The sequence below is a fragment of the Silene latifolia genome, chromosome 2 (assembly GCF_048544455.1).
Source record: "Silene latifolia isolate original U9 population chromosome 2, ASM4854445v1, whole genome shotgun sequence".
Taxonomy (NCBI): domain Eukaryota; kingdom Viridiplantae; phylum Streptophyta; class Magnoliopsida; order Caryophyllales; family Caryophyllaceae; genus Silene; species Silene latifolia.
In genome coordinates, this window is record NC_133527.1 from 197081923 (window position 1) to 197093240 (window position 11318).

Genomic DNA, 11318 nt, shown 5'->3' on the forward strand with positions numbered 1-11318 from the left:
GATACAAAACTAATTAATTAATCATGAACTTATCGCAATTTAAACTACTCAGTATTTCGACCTATTGCGGAGATTGGAATTCCAATTATTGTACGTTCCACCTTATCGTGAATTTATGATAAAATTTCGATATGGTGAACTAGAGACGGTTTAATAAAATCTATACAATACTATTAAAAGGTTAACTAAAACACCTAATTAATGTGACATGGCAACAATTTATTGTGGCGTGGCAATAATTTCGTCCCTGTGGCATTACTAGCGTAGTAGCATATATGAAAAAAAATCTCAATTCCACATTCATAAAACATATTCTCATAATTAATGGTAAAAAAAATAAGTGAAAATAATTTATACAGTACTATTAAAAGGGTAACTAAAACACCTAATTAATTTGACATGATAAAATAAACGTGATATGACAACAATTTAGTGTGTGGCATTACTAGGATAATAGCATATATGAAAAAAAAAATCTCAATTCCACATTCATAAAACATATTCTCATAATTAATGGTAAAAAAAAATAAGTGGAAATAATTGAATGAAAAACCTTGAGATTTCGACAATTTACTTTTTGAACGATCATGACAATATAATTAATCATTTTAATTATGTCATTTCCTCTTTCAATTTAAGTTTTCTCCGACTCCGGCCCATTGTTTGCCTTATCTTTTTTTCTCTAAAATTTAATATACATTTTTAGGTGCTTGATGGTCTTTTAATCATTGTTTAGGTAATTGTTGATCTCAAAATAGAGATCTTATAATATTTCTTTTAATTTGTTATTAAACGTATATTATTGTGTAATTTTACTAGTATACTTTTTCGATCAACCTATTTGAATTTGTAATTTTCTATTCATGAGTATAATCACCTCTAACATATGTTTTTCTTTTTTATTTCATATGAACTATTATCAAGGTATGTACTAAAAGCAAACGTATTAAAAGAAAGCGAAAGTGAACCTCCAGGTAAATATTAAATAGTAGGGTTTCTAAATTCTACTCCGTGTTTATTAAAAAAAAAAAAAAACAAGAATAGATTATTTTGTACTCCCTCCCATCCAAACCAAAGGTTACATTTGACTTTATTACGCTTGCCGAAGCGCGTTTTGCAACGTAGATATCTTTAGCTACACATTATTTAAAATTATAAAAACTTGATATTTTTATAGCATTCATGACGATGAATCAAACAAGATCTCGCATGACTATGTTTTCTCTTATACATTACTAATAATACCAAATATTCTCTACAATTATAAATAATGTCAAAAAGTCAAATGTAACATTTGGTTTGGATGAGAGGGAATAGTTTTTAATACTAATTTTATTTGTATATAGGATCGTGGACTTAATTATAACAAGAGATGAACCAAATTCTTGAAATAACAATAATGAACTTAAAAAAAGTTTATGAACCTTTTGGAATTCAAATTCAGGGAATATGGTTGTTAGATTATTAAGCAATTGAAATGAAAATTTAATTCGTAATATATGGAGTAGATACTGTTTGAATCGTATTTAATATTTTTCTATCGATATAATAAAAGTTTTTCAGATGTACATAATATTTAAAGCACGAACCTGGCGATAAGACTTCAAAAATATTTCTATGAGAGAGTTGATGGAGAGGACCGGAAATAATTTGGAGATGACTATATTGAAGTATTGAGTTTACAATATTATAAGGTGTCATTGAGGTTTTTACCATACAAAGTTTCATACTGATGGTCTCAACTTTTAATATTTGAATAACTCACTTTTTTATATTGTGGAGTAAAACATCCATGTATATAATGAGTCGTCTCTGTCATTGCTCCGTTGTCAAGTTTCTCAAAATTAGTAACTACCACATTGTCATTTGGACGATTTGATTTAAAAAATAAACCAAAGTTGTCAAAAGAATAAAGTATTAACTAACTAACTAACGTTTATGTATTTTAAGACTATATCGTTTTAAATTGATCAACAACTAATTGCTCGAACAAATATTAATAATACGATAAAAGTACTCCAGCTTTATTTTGGAGAAAATGTATGACAAGTAGCTTATTTGTTAAATAAAGCTGAAATAAAGAGCTCCTTAGACTAGCATGTGACAAATAAACTAGCTGGAAATCGTTTTATCATTCTTTTCCGCCTCTTTAACGATTACGATAATAATAAAAATACTATATAATTATTTGTCCTTTTTATCATATATATTACCTACCTTTTCAGTCTAATTTGCCAAATAGTTTCAATAATATTGACAAATTTATCTGCACCTCATTTTTAAACAGCTTTTTTGCGGACTTAATAGATTTCAGCTAACTTTCAGGTAGTTTTGCGAAATGAAGTTTAAATCTTATATTTGCACAACTTCTTATTTAAGATCATCTTAAGTTAAAATAGCTCTCACAAACGATTTAAATAAATCAAAAATGAAATGGAGTGGTGTGAGCAGTAATTCTCTTGTACAACGGTCTTAGCGAATTATTTTGCAAAAAGTGACCTGTTTTTTTGTCAATAGTGATCACTTTTAGGTAAATAGTGATCATTTTGAAAAAAAAAAATGGTAACTATTTATCAAAAAGTGCTCACTTTTCTCTTGATCACACGTACGACCGTCGCACAAGAGAATTTGCAATGATATATTTCCTCCTAGTCTGAGTTTTAGTTCCGTTTCTTTTGGGCACCAAAATTAAGGAAATGAATTTGGACCACAAAAAACACCATACCCCACATGAAATTGAATTTATACCACACAAAATTTACCAAAAAAAGAAAGAAGAACCAACATTCGACTAGCATGGAATTGAAAAGGGGAACCGACTTTCAAACTAGGAGGGAATAAGACTTTTTAAGTTAAGACGGTCTTAACTAAGACAAACCGTCGATATCACAAAAATTCAAAAGAGCCCGTTAAGCTTTCACATAGTTAGGGACATAAGTCCAACTTATGTCTAACTTTCAATTTTTGTGGGTACAAGATTGAACCCGGTTATCTAGCCCAGGCCCACAAAATATGTTCTAGAGCTTCTAGTGTACATTAATGGGCCATGTGTGTCTTGTAATCTCTATGTTCTTTCCCTTTTGCGGCCCATGAATGAAAGCTTGGGTGGGAGTGTGTGGGACTCATGGACTTCAACATGCATACAAAAGGCCATGCACAATGTTACATGTTACATTGCTAATAACTCTCTACAAAAATTGAAAATGACATTGCTTTATATTCCAATTAAATTAAGTCCACTCTAGAAACATACTAGTAAATTATGATTGGAATTGAGATATTTTAATATCGAGTTTTAATTTTTTATTAAAACACGGTAAGTTATGATTGAAATTTACATATGTAAATAGATCAGTCGTTATTAAAATAAGATTAAGGTTGCATAAGTAAAAATATAATTATTGGACCACCTTTTATTATGCCTGTCTTACGTTAAAACTATCGTTTTCATTTTCATCTATAATAGCCTAAATATAATTTAGATGATGAGCATATATATTTCAAATTATTGTGTAAAAATCTCATGATAATGTGTCTCTTACTTTCAAATTTACTATAACTTCGTCATTCTCTATTGTGGAATCAAAGACTTGGAATACGTTCTGAAAAAAATATTTCATATATTTTACAATAATAATCTGTAAAGGGAGAGTGAGTAACGAAATTACAAACAATTTGAAGGTAAGAAACACTATAACAAGTCTTATACAATAACCTAAAAGGTTTTTTTTTTCCGAGTATTTTGATCCATATCATTGCCTCATAATAACTCTAAAACTCATATATATCATGGAGGTTTATTTATGCATTTAGGTTATACCTTATAGACTTCGAACATGTCAACTTTAGGATAATTAATATGATATACATAATTTACAAGTTATCACGTATTCACGTATAACTGAGAATTTCACTGAGACACACCAAAGATAATAGTGGTTATGGGTCCCGAGTTATAAAAAAACACAGTGTGCCACAAAGTTGGTATAATTGCTTATTAGAACAAGATGATTAAACGAATCAACCTGAGATTTACCTTTTTCGATCGTCATTCCAATTAAAAAATGTATTTATTTTAGCATGTTTGTGAGACATTCTCAGTGTAAAATTGTTGGGGACGCAATCACGCAAATTAGGGAAAGTGTCAAAGGTTCGTTTACCAAAATTTCCAGATTAAGAAAATGTATCTGAAACTAAAAATGGAGAGTGATTAAAAATAAGCTTAATTAATTACAGTAATTAATATGTTTGTGATCACAATTGTTGTGGGCTCCATCTAGCAACAAGTAACGTGTCGGCCACCCGCTAAAGTTATCTTTGTGTTGTATCTATACTCCCACAAAGCGTCTTGCTTGTGACGGGCTAATCCCGTCACAAGCTGAAGACCTCTCATAAAAAGGGAGAGGGGACAAGGTGGGGCATCTCCATGTGCTTCTCCACTTGCCTCTCATAGGTATTTTGTGAGAGACAATGGTATCCGTCTTCAGCTTGTGACGGATATCGCCGTCTTCAATGAGATTTTGTGATACTCCCAAATCACAGCTTTATTTACGACAAAATATACACTAATCATTTGTTTGCCTCACAAAAATTAAAGAAAGAGGACTGAGCTAATTATTAAATGATAAGTGAATCAAATTGAGCTAATGATCGAAACGAAGAAACTCTGTTTTTTCGGGTTGAATGGAGATAAGCTCATATGAAGTGAGCTTTTTTTTTTTTTTTTTTGGCAGTAGTAAAGAAAGGTTTACCTATATAATGTTCGGGCATACAATGCCCTTATTACACCTGTAAGCAAATATCACTACAAAATAACTATTAAAACCTAGCAAAAGACAATGTCGGGAAGGAAAATTAGGTTGATGGAGTACGAAAAAGTTGAGGCGCGTTTCCTTATCCTCGTCTTGCAAGCATCTAACATCTCTTGAAAGCCTCCGATGCGGGTGAGTAGCGAAGTGACGACTGCATGGTGCACTTACGCCACAAAAGTGTAGAAAAGAAAGGTGGATAGCAGACAACATGCTGCTTCCGATGGAGCATGGACTCCTACACCAAGACAAAGAAACTCCACAGTCACACGAACGGCGTATCAACAAACCCAACATGCCTACAAACCACCTCAAGGAACACCCCCAAGCCAATCTTCTGTCCATATTTGCTTTTAAGCACCGTCTACCGACGGATCCAACCCGAACCAGACACCAATCTTCTTTAACTATGACCAAAGTCCCATGGATAACGGGACAGGACACCTGAGACATCCGTGAAGAGACCGCGATAGCCAAAACCCCAAGGATACAGGGACAGGACACCCAAAACTTCCTTGAAATAACGGCTAAAATTATTCGGAATACCATAAAAAGACTAAAAGGAAATTTAAACACCATAAGCTTGTAGAAGAGACCACCACAGCCAACCAAACCAACACAGATACCACTATACCAGACCCTTACTCAACCCAACCATGACACTTCAAATACCCAAAACCTTCAACCGTACAATCATTCCAAACGAACCGACAGACCCAACGACCACACCAAGACCACCCTAACTGATCGGTCAACACAGTGACCACAATAAACCCAATCAAACCAAGATTCTCAAAAACAGCCTCCCGAGACCACAGCCTCACATGTAACAAGACCAACAAAGTCCAAAGAAGAACCAGACCATAAAACCGACAAAAAAACGACCACAAACCTGACAAGGGACAGATAAAGCATAGAACCGATAGGTGGGGGAAATGAAAGGATCACCAATCGGTCCTAACCGCAACCGACACCCCAGACGACAGACCGATTGGTGGGGGAAATGGGGGGGGATCACCAATCGGTCCCAAAACGACAGACCTGAAAAAACAAAGCTCATCGACACAACCCAACAAAGACGGCCTGACTTTAACAACACCAAAACCGACAACCAAAACATTAAAAACCTAGGACAAAGGCCTTACCAGGGGGTGGGGAAAGGGGCGAGGGGAAGGGGAAACACCCCCTGACCAAGGGTGCATGCAAGACTGGCGCAGACAAGGCGGAGAATCGGAAGATGAAGAGCAGAAAATTGGATCAACAAGGCATAACCTCACAACCAATCAGTCACAACAAGGCCGATCATCAAATAAAACTCGGAGGAACGATAACCACGGAGGAAGAAGATTGTGAAGGGCCGAATCCGCCGGAGATAAGCCCATGAAAGAGCCCATCTCCGGCGAAGGTTGGGGGAGGAAAAGGGAGGTAGTGTGTGGGAGTTGGAGGCGGCGGATCAAAGAAAAAAATTAGGGTTTTTTTTGTTTAGAGATATGGGGGAGAAAAGTAGAGAGAATGTGTTGATAAGTGAGCTGAAAGGAGCTATATGGAGATAAATTGAATCCGAATTTTGTTAAGTCAAATAGAGCTGAAAAGCTTGAAATAACTAATAAGCTCAAAGTGTTAAATTGAACCGAACTAAAGTAAAGTGAAATAAGCTGAATAAAAGCTGAAATTAAGCCGAAAAGTAAAGGGCCTTAATGGTAAGATGGTTATAACTTATAACTTAAGTTGTAACTTTTAACAAGAAATTCTTCGTATATTTGTTTACAATTAGTCTTACTTATAGTCGTTCTAACTTATAATGAAGGAGTGATATCACTGATCACTTATATGCACCATCACCTCTATAAAAAGTGTTGATTTAAATTGTTTCACACTATCGCTATAGCTTACAATTTTGTACTTTTGCTTAATAATAAATATTTCAGGCCATTTACTTATTTAATTTTTATTTTCTTTATTGGAGCCTCTTAATTAAAACAAATGATTGAAAGTTGAGACCGAGAGAATAATGTTTATTTTAGGGTTTTTCTACATGGTAACCCTGTATTTTTTCCGATTCTACATGGTAACCTTCCCTTTCCAAAACACACACGTGATAACCCTGAACTCTATTAATACGTATTGGCATGACCCTAAAGTTGTATTCCGTCAATTTTTCCGTTAAGTACCTAACGGAAAGTGAGGTGGCTAATTTAATTTTGAGTTTTTTCTACCTTGTGTTTTAAAAAATTATACATGATAACCTTATTTTTGTACAAAACATGCATGCTTACAAAAATACTCATTCGATTAATTGTTTTTCTCTCATTTTCACTCGATTACTCTATCTGTTTTTTATACGCTCATGCTAACGAACTGTTTCCACCTCCACATCCTTGATGTTATTAATTTGATTATTCAGATTGTTTCCAATTCCCGAACAATTAATCATTTGACTCTTTTTGTCGCAGGCTTATTCATTCGGTCAAAGCTCGCTCCCAGCCAACAAATGGGCGAGCGCAGGGAGGGAGACTAAGTTATTCACCTTGTAGACAAAAAGCGATATAGAAAGTGAGACGCCCGAAGAAAAATAATTATATCAAACACATTCCTCCAATATCCTACATATAAACGAGTATTGAAATATCTTTTTTCGGTATTGTAAAAGCCTTAACTAGATCTTTTAAATTCCAAAGTAAAACCCCCCATAGGAGCGAAAGGAAGGAGATGTAAAAGATTAATCATTATTTAGAGTAATCGAGTGAAAATGAGAGAAAAATGATTAATTGAATGAGTAGTTTTTTAAGCGTGTGTGTTTTGTACAAAAATAGGGTTATCGTGTACAATTTTTTAAAACACAAGGTTACCATGTAGAAAAAACTCAAAATTAAATTAGCCACGTCACTTTCCGTTAGCTACTTAACGGAAAAACTGACGGGATACAAGTTCAAGGTCATGTTAATATGTATTAAGTGAGGTCAGGGTTACCACGTGTGTGTTTTGAAAATGGAAGGTTACCATGTAGAATCGGAAAAAACACAGGGTTATCATGTAGAAAAACCCTTTATTTTATTTGTTAAAATGTCACCAAATCTTGCTTGTGACGGTCTTTTTAAAAAGTTTTTTTTCAACCCTCTCTTTCACTTGGCCTCGTTTGGTTGCCCGTTGGAATACAATTCCACCGGAATATCGAATTCATGGGATTTAAGTTCCCACATCAAATTCACGTGAATTAGCTAAATCCGTTTGGTTGCTGATGTAGGAGTTCAATTACACGGGAGTTTGCAATTACCTAGGGGGGACTAGGTAATCCAACTCCTCCATTATGGAGGAGTTTGAGACTCTTTGGAAAATAAAATTCCCACATCATGGCAAAAAATGAGCAACCAAACAAGTTGCAATTTTCTAATTCATGGGATTTTACAACTCCCATGAATTAGAAGGGGCAACCAAATGAGACCTTATTTTTATCAGCTATAGTGCCGTCTACAATAAGAATGAGTGAATGTACAATTGGAGTTTGGTCACTTTCACGTAAAAAACTGAACAGATTACAAACAACATCTCCATGTTTGATTAAGTTTACTATTTTAACGTTCAAATCGTTATTTGGTGTACTAACATTTCCACGAAAGGTTAGGTTCCATTAAAACCGGATTATTAAGTCAATTTGTCCATACAATTTTGATACAAAACTCTTAGATTTGACACCATACTAACCTTTTTTTGTTTTGTTTTTACTTCAAAAGAAGAAAATTGTGTGAATATTAATGCTTGAATCCCTGTTGGACAAAGTTACCAAACCAATCAGTCTTTTGTTCATTTGTGGCAAGGAGAGTTAAACCACGATGGCCGATTTCTAACGTATGTCTTAAGGGCATTATTAACATTTTGTATATTTCATTTTGTCCATAAGACGATCCTTTTCTGATTAATAATCAGGGTAACTTATGAAATACAAATATTTCTTCTCAAGTCTCACACTATAATATATGGATATAGAATTTAAACTATTATATATACTAACTATACCGCTTGAGGTTAGACAATCGTATCTACAGCCGTTCATCAATTACTCCCTCCATTCAACTCCACACTACCATTATCTATTTTGTACACTATTCATAGTTAAACATTTAATTTCAATTTTCTCCCAATACATAAGTGAAAATATATTCATGTGGGATCTTGTTTTATTCGTCTTTACGAGTACATTAAAAATATCTGACTTTTATATTTTTCGCAAATACGTAGCTAACGATATTTAGCGCGTAAAAGACGCGTTGATAAATGTGAAAAAAAAAAGTGGTAGTGTTGAGTTGAATGGAGGGAGTAGTTGGTAGAGTTTCAAATTGGTTAATGAATGTTATCGAGTAGGATAATGAATGTTATCGAGTGTTCTAAGGACATGCATTAGAAAATTCTTTGTTATTAATGTAGTTTGGATGTATTGTACTACTATCTACAAACTATTTTTCAGACTTCAAATTAGGAACAACTTTTTACGACTTTAACTTTTATAAATATCAATCTAATTCCCCGATCTATGATAATCTTTAGAGCATCCGCAAAGGTGAGGCTCCCCATATTTTCTCTTTCCTTCTCTTATTCGTCCACCTTATTTTCCACTAACTTTTTCATTTACCCTCCCATTTCATAACTATATTTATATGCAACAACGAGGTTCCCCAATTCACACACAAAAATTTGGGAACCTCCCCAAAGGAACACAAATTGCCTTACTTTTCTTTTGAGAATTTTCCCTAAAAACAGTGGAGCCTCAAATGTTGGGGAGGTTGGTGCAACAATGAGGAGCCCCATATGAGGAAAGAGAGTGTATATGGGGAGCTCGATTTCCACCTTTGCGGATGCTCTTATGTTCCTACTAGAGGGGTAATAAAGTCAATCGAAGCTCTAGCTCAAGTGTGATCAATTGGGTGCTTATCGAGGCTAAGAAATTGAAGTTGAAGCTCGGCTCAATCTCGAATGGAGCTTAGCTTGATCGGGCTCAGGCTTGGCTCTATCTTAAAATCGTACTAGACAATTATAAATGAGTCTAAACGAGATTTCCATCCAAGTCTTACTCTACTCGGGCTTGTCTCGTATTTGGTCAAGCTTAGTTGAGGCTTTGATCGACCTCGTGCTCAGCTTTGATCAAGCCGATTTCGAAGAGTGTCACACACCAGCACTTATCACTTAGACCATCCCCAAACAAGGTCAATTGCTTGGTCATGGTTAGTGAGTTAATTAAGGTAGTTAATTGGTGACCAAATGAAATAATTTGTGACCATACTTGAATAAAATTGACCACCTTTGTGACTTCCTATGTGTCCAAATTTGATTGGTGGAACAATTAATAAATAATAAAAATACTACATTTTCAATGCACTGTGTATTTCTGCGTGAAAGTACTTACTCGATATTTATTAATTGGTTACTCAGATTTAGATGAGTTACTCAGTTTTTATTAATTGGTTACTCGGAATTAGATGAGTTACTTGTATTAATTGGTTACTCGACTTGTATTAATTGGTTACTCGGATTTATTTATTAAAATAAGAAACTCGATTTTAATAATTAGATGAGTTACTCGGTTTTAATTATATTTCAAAATAATTATATTGTCGCATTTGGATTTAATATTTCAAAATAAAACCATCAATTAATTATAACCGTTAGATCAAAATATAGCCGTTGGAATAATGAAAAGCATTTGGATTTTAATTATAACCGTTAGATCAAAATATAACCGTTAGATCAAAATATAGCATTTGGATTTTAATTGTTAATGAAATCGTCTAATCACTTTTCAAAATTATAACATTATTTAATATTTTTTTCCGTAAAGTGTTAGCATAAATAATGTGGAAAATGATATTTACAATAAAATAGATAAATAATATATTTATAAATAATAGATAAATAATACTCCGTATATTGTGACTCATTTTTGTATTTTTCTCTCAACAATTTTTCCCATTAATACACCTTTTCCCCATACTTGGACAATGTTCTCCTTCCAGTATCTTGTCCGACCATATACATGTGCTTTTATTTAAGTTATAAATTTAGTTAGCTTTTACAAAATAATTGTTACATTTATTTATCAAGTTATAAGTTTGGTTAGCTTTTACAAAATAATTGTTACATTTATTTATCAAATACTCCGTATTTGAAAGCAACTTCAGAGGTTTGAAACTAACTTCAGGCATTAATTTACGATAATATGGGGATGGGATACGAGTTTGACATTTCCTAATTCCTAGGTATTCTGCCTTTTGTAAATAAGAATCCGTGCCTATAAAGAATAATATTTGTCTATTTGACCCGTTTTATACCGAAGATGCATACGATCGTCAGATCGTCTCTAAATTAAATAAGCTCATGATAGTAACTCTTGGTTTATCACAAATAAATCTCCAATTGTTTTTGATCATCATGTAAATGCGTAATGCGTTGACATTTAATGACTCACAAAAGTACAAGAGATTATAATAATAATTACTGTATTATTTATAATTTTACTGT